This window comes from Triticum urartu, chromosome 3A, assembly GCF_056163025.1.
Source record: "Triticum urartu cultivar PI428250 chromosome 3A, HENAU_Tu73, whole genome shotgun sequence".
Lineage (NCBI taxonomy): Eukaryota > Viridiplantae > Streptophyta > Magnoliopsida > Poales > Poaceae > Triticum > Triticum urartu.
The window spans coordinates 264,317,207-264,331,818 of NC_141875.1; positions in this window are offsets into that span (position 1 = coordinate 264,317,207).

Here is a 14,612-nt window from a genome sequence, read left to right on the forward strand (position 1 = left end):
GAAACTGGCACTGGGTTCTGGGTTAATAGGTTAGTCCCAAAAATCATATAAAATAGCATATAAATGCATATAAAACATCCAAGGTTGATAATATAATGGCATGGAACAATCAAAAATTATAGATTCATTGGAGACGTATCAGTGTTGTAGGCAACTTAGCTATAGCGCGTGTTGGCAAAACGCGCTATAGCTAACTTAGCTATAGCGCGTGTTGGCAAAGCACGCTACTGCTAACTTTTTTTTCTTTTTATTTTTCTTTCTTTTTTTATTTTTCTTAACTATAGTGCCGCACAAGCTAAAACGCGCTACTGCTAACTTTTTTTTTCTTTCTTTTTTTATTTTTCTTGCATTTCATTTTCCACAACTTATTAGTTCCTTTTTATTTTTCTTCCATTTCATTTTGCAAAACTTCCTTTCTTTTTCTTTTTATTTTCTTTTTCTTTCATTTGCACTTTTCTTTGTCTTATCTTTCATTTGCACTTTCCTTCCTTTAATTTGGTATGTCCTCGTTTGAGCAATACCACTGTTACCCTCCGGATAATAATTAGTATAATATATATCTTACATCATTTGACCGCTATCGGCGGTATACAAAATAGCTAGACACACACAAACTTTGGGGATTAGTTTGTCAGCTTGGGCGACGACGACGCTTCACACTGATCTTCTTCCCTCTTTTGTTCGTTGTCGAATAATTGAGCCCATGGTCGTGACTTTTCCTTCTCTAGGGATTACGATCTTTCATACGTAATGTAGTCTTCATTCTTATTTTGACATATGTTTCGTTGTCATCAGCATCATCTTCCCTCATCGGCTCACCGTACTGGTCATAGTCTTCCTCGTTGGCGACTCCATCCATTCCGGCGATGTTCCTTTTGCTTCTCCTCACGACAACACGGCTGGGATTGATCGGATCAGTTATGAAGAAACATTGTATCACGTGTTTAGCATGCACCCATGGCTCATTTTTGGTGATTGCGTTGATGGTACTGCTATCGGAGTCAGGTATACACATGGTAGTGAAATGTCGGTTTTCTCTGTGTACATTCTTAGCCCATCTGAGACGGAACATCATTGCGCTATGCAATCCAGAGTAGTTAAGCTCCCATATCTCTTCGACCCTTCCGTAATATCTTTCAGTTACATTCCCGGTCATGGCTTCCATCATCACCCCTGAGTTTTGGTCATCACTGTTTATACCTTCTTCCTCCATGTAGAACGTGTATCCGTTGATATCGTATGCTTGATAAGTCACGAGGTTGGTCGAGGGGCCATGTGCTAAGGCGTATATGAGTGTTCCGTTCAGACAACCCTCTTCTATGGTATTAGCCAGAACTCGCTCTTTGAACCAACACACGAAAGTGGAGTTGTGCTCTCTAATAACTTCAGCGTCCGTCCTATGCACCCCACGGTCACGGTACTTCTTTGCGATGGTCTCTTTGTGCAGTGTCACGAAATCTTCTAGCACATCTAGTTGTTGTAGCACTAGTAATTTTGCCCTGTCATGGTCGTTTTGTCGGCCTGAGCGTAACACATTCACATCCCTATGACCGTTCGTGTGACCTTCGCCTTCGAGCCTTCCGCAGTGCTTGTTGACGGGCAAACCAACAACAGGGTCTTCGGTCAGATAATTCTCACAGAAACAGATGCACTCTTTGGTCAGATATCCCTGGGCTATGCTTCCATCTGGACGGGACATGTTACAAATGAATCCTTTGATGACCCCATTCATCCTCTCGAACGGCATCATGCTATGCAGGAATGTCAGCCCTAGGTCGATGATGTCGTCTATGATGTGGACACATAGATGCACCATGACATCAAAGAACGTGGGTGGGAAGTACATCTCTAGCTCATTCAGTATGACAACGATCTCTTCCGGTAGCCTACGGAGTTGCTTCACACTAATCGACTTTCGAGAGATAGCATCAAAAAAGTGGCATAGGTCAGTAAGCGTCTCACGCACATGTGTGTCCATAATCCCTCTAAGTGCAACCGGGAGTAACTGCGTCATCATCACATGACAGTCGTGAGACTTCATCCCACTGAACCTTTTTTTCTTAGTGTCCAGATATCTGCTTATCTTCCCACAGTATCTAGAACTAACTTTGATTCCGACAAGGCACTTGAACAATTGATCGACCTCCTTCGGATCTAAGGTGAAGCAAGAGGGGGGCAATATTGTTCTGCCTTCTTGTTTACTTTTTTGCCCCTATCTTCCGTCTCCGTCTCGGTCTCCTCCATCGACCTTTTATCGGGCATTTGGAGATCTTTCCTGATTTTCAAAAATTCCAAGTCTTTTCTTGCCTTCGGCCCATCCTTGGTCCTCTCCGGCATGTTCATCAATGTTCAAAGCAAACTCTCAAGGATATTTTTTGTGATATGCATTTGATCAAGGCTATGAGCCGTGTCGAGTATGGGCCAGTATTCCAAGTCCCAGAAAATAGATCTCGTCTTCCATATCTTCAGCAGGGGCTCCGGCGCCTTTTTATTCGTCTTTGCTGGCAAGGGGCACTCTTCCCAGTTCTTCAATAACTCATATATTTCTGCACCGCTACGCTTACGTGGAGGACCTCGATGCTCAGCCTTACCATTGAATAGATCTCCACGCTTTCTCCATGGGTCATCCTTCTCGAGCCATCTTGGATGCCCCATGTACACGATTTTCGAAGACCCGCCATCTTTCGATAGCTGCAGAGAAGTAGTATCATCCATGCACCACTTGCATCCGCAATATCCGTGGCACACCTGGCCGGAGAGATAGCTGTAACCGAGATAGTCCTGCACCGTCGTGATCAGCGTGGCTCTCATGTAGAAATACTCTCCTTTGCTTGCATCCCATGTCTTGGCCGGCGTTTTCCATAAGGTCTGTAACTCCTCTTTCAGTAACCCGAGATATAGATTTATATCATTTCCAGGATTTTTCGGCCCTTGAATAAGCATAGCCATGTGTATGTATATTTCCTTCATGCACAACCAGGGGGGAGGTTGTACATCCATACAAACACGGGCCATGTGCTATGATTGGTGTTCTGGTTGCCAAATGGATTCATGCCATCACTACTACCGCCAAGCACGATGTTCCTTGGATCATTTGCGAAAAACTCAAATTCAGCATTTAATGCTCTCCACTAGCTAGCATCTGCAAGGTGTCTCAGCTTCAGCTCATCTCCGTCATCTGGCTTCACCCTCTCCGTGTGCCAGCGCATAAGCTTTGCTTCTTTAGGATCTACGAAATACCGCTGTAGACGCGGAGTGATCGGAAAGTACCATACAACTTTCTGTGGAGCTTTCTTTCTGGCCTTTTTATATCGTGAAGCATTGCACTTTGGACAGATTGTTTTTTTCGCATGCTCGTTCCGATATATGATGCAACCATTGATGCATGTGTGATATCTAATATCATGGATTTTCTTTGCCTCCTCAACACTAGTAGGACACAGGCTTCCCGCCGGGAAGAACCTTCTTTAGGTACTTCAGAAGCTCATCCAGGCTTGTATCTATCCATTTGTTTTTTGCCTTCATCTTTAGAAGTTCTAGTGTGAAACTCAAGTGGGTCACCTCGGTATTGCAACCATCATACAAAGGAGTCATTGAGTCTACCTCTAGTTGCAATAGTTTGGCCTCCTCTCTAGAAGCAGCTTTGTCGCTAGTCGTCTTCTTGCAAAGCAGGTCTCGAACATGCGGGTCCCACATGGCTGAACTTAGTAGCGACGAAGAAGGTGGCGTGTCCGCGTCTTCTCCGCCTTGATTTGCCTCTTTGCCATTGACATTTCTGAGGTTGTCTTCCTCTTTGGGCACATAATCGGTCATCTCTTCGTCTGGTGGCCCCATGTCGTTATTTCCTGCCCCGTCGATGTCCTCATCATCATCATCATCATCGTCATCATCATCATCATCATCATCATCATCATCTTCACTTATCCATCGAGTATGGCCATGCATGAAACCATGCATGAGCAGGTGCGCCTTGAATTTACCACCCTGAAAAGGGTCGAGCCTGACTCTTCCTTTGCATTTTTGACACAGACATAAAACATCCCTCAGTCTTTTTTCATACATGTCATCCACAGCGGATTGCCAGTATCTTTCCACCATCCTTCCATTGACCTTCATGATCACCTGCGCGCGGATCAAATATTATAACCACATATATATGCATGCATGGATCAAATTCATACAAAAATTCGGCATGACCTGCCCTAAACATAGGACATATTGAGTTCGCATGCCCGAAATTTGCTGAAATGGAATTGAATCGACAATTCGACAAAACATAGGCAACTCATGTCACCCACATTATTTCATCAAATATACAATGTAGGCAACTCAAATTTTGCCACACACAATTCGGTATATTGTCATATCGCCCATATATATATAGTTTCGGTCCTATCCACATAAACACTTTTTTTGCTCACCTATGTGCCGAGAGGGATATCGAGCACCTTTCTTCTTAATTACCTACTAGCTCTATAGATATGTAGCTCTAACTAGCTACCTAGCTAGGGAGAGAGTGGGAGGAGAGGGAGAAGAGAAGAGGGAATGCATTAATGGAAGGGGTGGTGGAGGGTAAAGAAGAGGGGGAGGGAGGGCATTAATGGAGGGGGTGGTGGTGGAGGGCAAAGAAGAGGGGGAGGGAGGGCATTAATGGAGGGGGTGGTGGAGGGCAAAGAAGAGGGGGAGGGAGGGCATTAATGGAGGGGGTGGTGGTGGAGGGCAAAGAAGAGGGGGTGGTGGAGGGAAAAGAAGAGGGGAGGGAGGGCTCTAATGGAGGGGTGTGGTGGAGGGGCAAAGAAGAGGGGGGTGATGGAAGGGAAAAGAAGAGGGGAAGGGAGGGCTCTAATGGAGGGGTGGTGGAGGGGGAGCATTGGAACAAGCAAGGTGCAAGGAAAGGGGGAGAAAGTAAGGGGGTAAGAAGAAAGGGGAGGAAGGAGGGGAAAGGTGGTAGGCGGGCATAGCAGTAGCGCGGGTCTCCTATGCGCGCTACTGCTATGGCAGCTTGCAAAATATCTACGGCTGGTAGTGCACTACCTATAGCGCGGGCTAAAGAAACACGCCACTGGTAAAATTTTATAGATAGAAAAAATAGCAGTAGCGCTTTTATATCAACATGCGCTATAGATGCAAAACTAACAGTAGCGCTGGTTGGGCGACAAGAGCTGCTAATATTTATTGATCAGATATTGTGGTGTGTTACACTTAGCAGTAGCGTTGGTTTAGATAACAAGCACTGCTGCTAACTGATACCAGTAGCGCTCCTTCTAGCCAGCGCTACTACTAACTACTAGTAGCATGGGGTCATAAACAAACGCTACTGGTAAACTTCTATATGTAAGCGTTTTCCTAGTAGTGTCTGGCTAAAATATTGGCGGAACTATATAAAGGGGAGAAGGACGAGTTCACCCGTCTCCAATATCGAGACGGATTTTCCATGTATAATCCTCCTAGCTGGGTATGCTCTGACTCCACTATGTTACTCCTCTCCCTGAATTATCTTTGACGGGGAGTATCCTATCCACTCATGACAAGAATGGTGAAAGGCTGTCAAGGGGATCTATGACCCTGCCCCTCGGCCAGAGAATCACAACCGGTATCTTGACCCCGGATACGAAGAAGATCCGGACATATTTGTGGAGCTCGAGGATGGAGTATTCTGTCAGACGAGTTATGACGGCACGGATGTACCTATCATCGCCGATTACCCCGGCCTCCTTCCAGCTTCACATGTAAGTAATTCAAAAGACACTTTCTTCGAAAGAGTTCCCTTACTACGCCTCACCCACCACACCATTCCGTGTTTCAAAGGGTAGGCACTTAGCACCGCAATGTGCACCGAAAGCATCTCCGAGGAGAGCAGCGTCCATGCCTGGCACATCTTTGAATAAGAAAGCAAATGATAACACGGTAGAACCCTTGTCAAAGAGGTAAGGCTATTCTTCTCAAGAATATCCTTTCTGATCGTCACATCAAATTGTAATGCCATTCGACGTATCCTATAAGGAAAAGTATCCGCCGGACTGTGTCCGAGGATCGGACCGGACGTGCCTCCACTAGTAAGGTTCCGGACCCTTCCCAAACGATGGGAACTGACACGGGAGTGGCGCCGAACTGTCCTACCACAGATGATTCGGACGACATGTCCGTCACGAACTCTGAAGTGGAGAGCGCTATGAATCATCATTGTCGGAGGGCCGTTCTTCATAACCCTGGTTTTTCAAAAGAGGCGTTTAATGCCTTTAATTCGGCCGATGCATACATCCAAGCTGCTCGAGATGGGCTTGTCTGAGCCACAGACCAACATCTGAAAGATATGCGGGTAAGCATAGATTTAATAATCATACACCAGTAGCCCCGAGACTTAAAGTAGTTGATACAACTGATTTAAGGATCAATGTATAACTAGGTGCTTACGGAGAAGAACAGCCTGTTATCTCAGGAGCTGGAAAAGTGCTGGAGCCAGCTAAATGCTGCCAATGCCGAACTGGAGAAATCCAAGAAGGCATCTCCTGGTAATGTTTCCCTCGATCGAGAAAACATAATGGTATACCAATAATGCTAACATGGTTGCTCGCCTCTTAATTGGATCATTAGGTCAACTTCAATAAAAACTTGAAGCCACTCGAAGCAGAGAACGGGGATCCAAAAAACTGCTAGCCGCGGGTGAGCGTGTGTTAACAAAGGTCGTTGTAGAGAAAAACAAGCTCCAGGATTCGAACACCCAACTGGGCGAAGAACTGAAAGATGTACGGGCCGAGCTGGTGGACTCCGTAAAGGAGAATAAAAGGCTGCGAGGTGGCATATTCAGTATGTGGTCGAACTTACCTTCGAATAATTCGGAGGTAGAAGGTGCTGATAGAGTTATATCTGCAGGTATGTTGACCGGTTGTCCCGAAGAGGAGATGTCTAGATCGTCGAGTGATCTTCTACAAGAGTTATCGTAGGTGCACGAGCAAGCTCGGCAGGTGATGCAAAGTGTTGCCAAGGCCCTATGGCCATCCGCCTCCCCTCCAGGAAAGATGGAGGAGCTGATACAGCTATCCAAGGGAGCACGGTGGCGCTTTCGACTGTGGAAGATATTGGCCTGTCGGGAAGGTGCACGGGATGCCTGGACCATGGTGAAAACATGGTATACCAAGCTTGATCCGAATCATATGGCTCAGGTCAGACCTCTAGGGTCAGACGGAAAAGAAGTTCCCGTTAATTTGGTATATGACCAAGTAGAAGTAGCCGCCAAGTATTCCCAGCAGGATTATAAGTTAGACCGCCTGCTAGATGGCATGGAGGAGGAATTTTTTGAGTCCTAGTGACTATGTACTTTCCTTGACATATGAGACTCTAGCAGAATTATAAAAACAATTTTCATGGCGGACCTTTTCACTTCAACCTCTAGACCCGAAGGTGCAGAGTGTTTCCGAATACCTTAGCGGTAAAATAGACGGGGGTATGCGTGGGAACCAGGTGTAGGGGTCATAGTTGCTTGAACAGACAATGTGTATCCGGCTAGTTATGTTATATTACATTATGATTGTAAGAAACATCTTCCAGGGAGAATAGTACCGTTAGGGGTTCCTTTCCCCGGGTGTGCATGCATTAAATTGCATGCCCGAACTGTGATTGATAACATTACAGTATAGGTAATCATCTGGGGCTTCAAAATGGAAGTAATGTAAAGCATCTTTAGTCTGACGACCGAGTATGCTCTTAAGAACACTAGCTTTTGGCTTCACCCAGTCTGAGGTACACATCTGGATGACCCGGCAGTAACAATCGCAGAGGTGCTCCCTTTATGCCCTAGCTGAACTAACGGGAACTTAGGGCATAAGCACAGGAGCCAGGCAACCCGGCTTGGCCAAAACTTAAGTCATATCGATGCATATAATGGCGAAAAAGGTACATATGGGAAGAAACACAATGTGGTGAGCTTGATGCTCGGAAAATAAGCTTCTGTCCGGGAAGCCCCCAGGTATAGTGGACGTAAATGCTCAAGGATGTGTACATCCCAGGTGCACGGTTTAGCCGTGCAAAAGAGGTTAAGTTCTAGACAAAAGAAAAAATGAAAAGAGAGAAAAAATAAAGGAGACAACAGGGAGGGGGAGACAAACACATAGTTCGGTGCTAGGGATAGAATCTTTGGAGTCTGGTCGCGTTCCAGGGGTTCGGCTCTAGGCGATTGTCTGATGCGGCACGCAGGCGGTATGCTCCTCCCGTGAGAACCTCGTCAATTATGAAGGGACCGTCCCACTTCGGCTTGAGTTTGTCCTTTTTCTTCTCCGGCAAGTGTAGGACGAGTTCGCCGACATTATAAGTTTTGGCCCGTACTTCTCTGCTATGATATCTGCGGGCCTATTGTTGATAAAATGTGGAACAAGCTTTGGCAACATCGCGCTCCTCCTCCAAGGTATCTAGGCTGTCCTGCCGATCAAGCTCGACCTCTCTCTCCTCGTACATGCGCACTCGAGGTGAGTCATGGATAATATCGCAAGGCAATACAGCTTCCGCACCGTACACCATGAAGAAAGGTGTATATCCAGTAGTGCGGTTGGGCATGGTCTGCAGCCCCCAGAGTACGGAGTCAAGCTCCTCAACCCAGTGCTTGTCTGATTCTTTCAAAGACCGCACTAGTCTAGGTTTGATGCCGCTCATAATAAGACCATTAGCCCGTACCGTTTGTTTGCGGGTGATAGACAGAGGTGTAATCGAGCTTAATGCCCAGATTAGCACAGCAAGTTTTCACCTCATCGGCTGTGAAATTGGAGCTGTTATCGGTGATGATGCTATGTGGAACGCCATAACGGTGCACCACGCCAGATATGAAGTCTATTACTGGCCCCGCCTCGGCCGTTTTGACTGGTTTGGCTTCTATCCACTTAGTGAATTTATCCACCATGACCAGCAAGTACTTTCTCTTATGGCTTCCTCCTTTAAGGGGTCCCACCATATCTAGCCCCCAGATCACGAAAGGCCAAGTGATGAGGATTGTTTGTAAAGCGGTGGGGGCATGTGGCTTTGGTTGGGGAATAGCTGGCATCCGATGCAACGTTGGACAAGGTCCTGTGCATCTGCTCGGGCCGTCGGCTAGTAAAAACCTATAAGGAAGGCCTTGATAACAAGGGCCCGAGGTGCAGCGTGGTGCTCGCCGAGTCCGGAGTGAATTTCAGCCAAGAGCTGCCGCCCCTCTTCCTCAGAGATACATCTTTGAAGAACTCCAGTAGCGCTTTTCTTGTAGAGCTCTCCATCATGAACCTTGTAGGCCTTCGAGTGCCAAACGATGTGGCGAGCCTCATTCTGGTCCTCCGGGAGTCCTTTCCTATTAAGGTAGGCCCTCGAATCGAGCCAACATTTTTAGGACAGCATTGCAGTAAGCCGCCATCTTTGGATCTTTGGCATCAAAATCTCCATTTATTTGAGATATTGCGAGGTTTGAATGCCCGCGCACTTCCAGGCGTTGTATGCCCATAGAGACAGCCATCCAGAGACCACGTAATAAGGCCTCATATTCGGCTGCGTTATTGGAGTTTGTGTATAATATTTTTAGTACGTACTGGACTACGTCTCCAGTGGGGGACGTTAAAACGACGCCCGCTCCTAATCCTGCCAGCATTTTGGAACCATCAAAATACATTACCCAGTTGGAATATGTGCCATACTCTTTAGGGAGTTCGGCCTTTGTCCATTCAGCGACGAAGTCCGCCAGTACATGGGATTTGATGGCTCAGTGCGGTTTGTATGTTATGTCGAATGGAAGGAGCTCAATGGACCATTTGGCTCTCTGGCCCGTAGCATCGCGGTTGTTTATTATATCATTGAGTGGTACTTTGGAAGCCACCGTGATAGAACATTCTTGGAAGTAGTGTCGTAGCTTCCGGGATGCCATGAAGACTGTGTATGCTATCTTTTGGTAATGAGGGTACCGGGATTTGCATGGTGTGAGGATGGTGGATACATAATATACTGGCTTCTGAATTGGGAATTTGTGTCTGTACTGGTCTCGTTCCATGATGAGCACGGCGCTCACCACCTGGTGTGTTGCCGATATGTATAATAACATGGGTTCGCCGATGTTCGGTGCGGCCAGGATTGGGTTGCTCGCGAGAAGGGTTTTTATTTCTTCCAGTCTGGTTGCTCCCGCATCCATCCACTCGAAGTGATCGGTGCGTCAGAGGAGGCGATACAATGGCAATGCCTTTTCTCCCAATCTGGAGATAAAGCGGCTTAAAGCTGCCACGCACCCAGTGAGTTTTTGGACTTGCTTAAGGTCCGTTGGTGTGGCCAATTGTGATAAGGCTCAGATTTTGGCTGGATTTGCTTCAATTCCTCTATTGGAAACGATGAAGCCCAACAGCTTTCCAGCAGGAACGCCGAAAACACACTTTTCCGAATTGAGCTTGATGTCATATGTATGGAGGTTGTCAAATGTGAGACGTAAATCGTCAATTAGTGAGTCGACGTGCCTAGTTTTAATGACGACATCGTCCACGTATGCTTCAACTGTCTTGCCAATCTATTTCCCCAGGCATTTTCGAATCATGCGTTGGTAGGTGGCCCTGGCATTTTTGAGCCCGAAGGCCATGGCGTTGAAGCAGAATGGCCCGCATGGGGTAATGAATGCCGTTGTGTCTTGATCAGGCTCCTTCATTTTGATTTGATGGTATCCGGAATATGCGTCGAGGAAGCATAGCGAATCATGTCCTACGGTGGCATCGATAATCTAGTCGATGCGGGGGAGGGGGAAGGGATCCTTAGGGCAGGCCTTGTTGAGGTCTTTGAAATCGACGCACAGGCGCCAGGATTTATCCTTCTTTGGCATCATCACCAAGTTTGCTAGCCAGTCCGGGTGTTTTATTTCTCTAATGAATCTGGCCTCGATTAGCTTGGCTAGCTCCTCCCCCATCGCTTGACGTTTGGGTTCGGAAAAACGCCGTAGTGTTTGTTTGACCGGTTTGTATCCCTTCAATATGTTGAGGCTGTGTTCGGCCAATCTAGGTGGGATTCCTGGCATATCAGAAGGATGCCAGGGAAATATATCCCAGTTTTCGCGCAGAAATTCTCGTAGCGCGGTGTGACCATTGGGTTTAATTGTGCCCCGATAGATGCTGTCTTCTTGGGGTTCGTTGGATGGACTTGGAATTTGACTATTTCTTCTCCTAGTTTGAAGGAGGTGGATTTGGGTCGTTTGTCCAAGATTACTTCGTCCTTATCCACCATGGAGCGTAATGCAGTTAATTCTTCGGTCACGAGGGCTTCAGATAATGCCTCAAGGGCCAGTGATGCGGTTTTGTTTTCGGTGCGGAGTGCTATGTCCGGATCACTAGCAAGAGTGATTATGCCGTTGGGCCCCGGCATCTTGAGCTTCATATACCCATTGTGAGGTATAGCCTGGAAGCATGTGAATGCATCTCGCCCCAGTAGGGCGTGATATCTTCTCTTGAAAGGGGCCACTTGGAAGGTTAGTTCTTCGGTCCAATAGTTCTCCGGTGTGCCGGATATCACGTCGAGGGTGATTTTTCCCATGCATCGCGCCTCCCGACTGGGAATAATTCCGCGGAAGGTCGTGCTACTTTGCTTGATGCGGCTCCTGTCTATTTCCATTTTACTGAGTGTGTCCTCGTAAATGAGGTTTAGTCCGCTGCTGCCGTCCATGAGAACCTTGGTGAGCCGAAAGCCGCCCATGATCGGACTGAGGACCAAGGCGGCTGGTGCCCGGATTGTCCTGACTTTTGGTTCGTCATCAGCATTGATACTTATGGCCGTGTCGTTCCAAGGGTTTGTTGCTGTGATTTGGCAGACTTCAGCAAGGTCGCGGAGTGCCCTTTTACGCTTATTTTTTGAAGCAAAAGTCGCGAAGACCGTCAGTACTCTGGGGTCGTCGTCTTCTAGAGGATATTGCTCTAGGTTATTTTTGGTGAGGCTATCCTTGCCGCTCTTGGCCACCTGCCGGAGTATCCAACATGCTCTAAGGCTGTGAGTTGATATAGTGTCCAATGTTGTGTGTAGCTTGCGTGGTCCATCGAGCCATCCCTCCATAACCGTTCCGTGTCTCATGATGGGCTTGTATTTCTTTGTCATTGGGTCGGGCGTGCCACTAGGGTGCGTCCTTTTCACCTGAACGAGGGATTGGGTGGAAACCGGTAGTTCCCAGCAGGCTGCCTGAATTTTCCAGGCGCTTTCCAATGTGCAATACTTGTATACTATGGTTGCCAAGTCTGTAAAGCGTGATATGCGACGATGGTTGATGGCGTTGAGGATTCCTTCATCCGTGCAATTGCTGCGTAACGCTGTGATCGCGTCTTCGTCGTTGCAATCTTCAATCTTATCTTTCACAAGGAGGAATCTGCCCAGAATTGGTGGGCCGTTTCCTTGTACTACTGCCGTATTCCCCTGAGAGTGCTTATATCTGGGTGGGTGGGTGGATTGAAGTCTGAACCCTGACCCAGATTGGGATCCGGAGTTTGGAGAATCTCCGGATTTAGTAGTTTGGGCTCCGGGATGTCAGCTGGTTTTTTGGGCTTGTCATCGGATTCTATGTTCGGAGGACAGGACATGTCTTTCTGCGGATAGGTATCCGGCTCTTCAAGTTCAGAGATCCGAACGTACTTCGTCCTTAATATAGAGGAAGAGTTGTCATCTTGCTCCTCTACTACCGCTACTTGATGGGTGATCGGTGGAGTTCTAATTTATCTCTGGTCTGGTTTAAGCCCAACCTGATCATAGTCCGTGGCGACCCCCAAGGCGGTGATGCAATCTAGGAGCTCGTTTAAAGACGAAAGTTCCGCTGGATCCATCTGCTTGGAGTACTTAGAGTCAACATGAAGGGGATTTTTGATGACCCGAGAAGCCATCGTCGATTTAGTGGCCGAGCGGGCGGTCATAATGAAGCTGCCCAGCCGGAGGGTTTGTCCTCGGGCTAGTGTTCCTCCGGAGGTAACGTTATCCTTGAGAACAAGGCGAGCCATAGACCCTATCTTTCGACGACACAATGGAACCCTCAATGAAAGCACCAATGTCGGTGTCAAAACCGGCGGATCTTGGGTAGGGGGTCCGTACTGTGCGTCTAGGATCGATGGTAACAGGAGACGGGGGACACAATTTTACCCAGGTTCGGTCCCTCTCTATGGAGGCAATACCCTACTTCCTGCTTGATTGATCTTGATGAATATGAATATTACAAGATTTGATCTACCACGAGATCATACTGGCTAAACCCTGAAAGTCTAACCTGGCTATGATTATTCGGAGATTATCTACAGACCTAGCCCTCCGGTTTATATAGACACGGGAGGGATCTAGGGTTACACAAGGTCGGTTACAGATAAAGGAATCTTCATGGTTGGTCGCCAAGCTTGCCTTCCACCCCAAGGAGAGTCCCATCCGGACACGGGTAGAGTCTTCGGTTTTCGTATCTTCACAGCCCAATAGTCCGGCCCATATCCAATAGATCAGACAACCGAGGACCCCTTAGTCCAGGACTCCCTCACCCTTATCTGTGCTAGCCAAAAATTCCACACTAAGTAGAGATACTAGTTGTGCATCCAAAAACCCTTAAACCCAAATCTTATTTTACAAGAGTCCACCATACCTACCTAGGGATTGAGCAAGATCCCACAAATAAGTTGTCATCGGTGCAAAAAGGCAATAAAAATGCTTCTAAAAGTGTGAGATCATTTAGTGTAAGAGAAAATTGAGCATTGTACGAACTTGTGGTGGTGAAGAATAAAAGCGACAGACTGCATAATGAAGGTTGCTATCACAAGAGATAATACAATGTGACATTCTTTTGCACTAAAGGGTTGAGCATACAAAAAATAAGCGTGTGTCAACCTCTGCTTCCCTCTACGAAGGGCTTATCTTTTACTTTTATGTATTTACTTTTATGCAAAGAGTCAAAAGTTTTCTCTCTATTCCTTTTTTTATTTTTCTCCTTTGGCAAGCATCATGTGGTGAGGAAATATCTAGGCACCTATATCCAGTTGAATATAGATTGCATGAGTTATTATTGTTGACATCACCCTTGAGGTGAATACATTGGGAGGCGAAACTACAAGCCCCTATCTTTCTATGTGTTCGGTTGAAACGTTTTGCTCATGTGTATGCGGTGACTATTAACAATCATGGTAGACTATATGATGGTTGAGTTTGTGGACTTGCCTAAAGGCTCCGATACATGACCCTTCCTGAAAAGATGATGAATTGTAGTTGCAAACTTGATTGAGAACATAGTTTGTTAGTTTCTAATAGAGTTTTTGCTTTATACATCAATAGTGTGATGAATTGTCACTTGTTCATGAGAAGTCTATGATAAAAGTTCTATGATAAGATTCTGATGTTTACGTTTGTTGCTACTATAATAATCAACATGATGCTTCTATGTTCGTATTTTGTTTTTATCGACACCTCTCTCTCTCTCTAAGCATGTGGACATGTTTTTTTATTTCGGTTTTCGCTTGAGGACAAGCGAGGTCTAAGCTTGGGGGAGTTGATACGTCCATTTTGCATCATGTTTTCCTACTATTATTTATGATGTTTTTATCCATAATAATGCTTTTTCGAGTGATTCTAATGCCTTTTCTCTCATAATATGCAAGGTATACACAAAGAGGGAGAATTCAGGC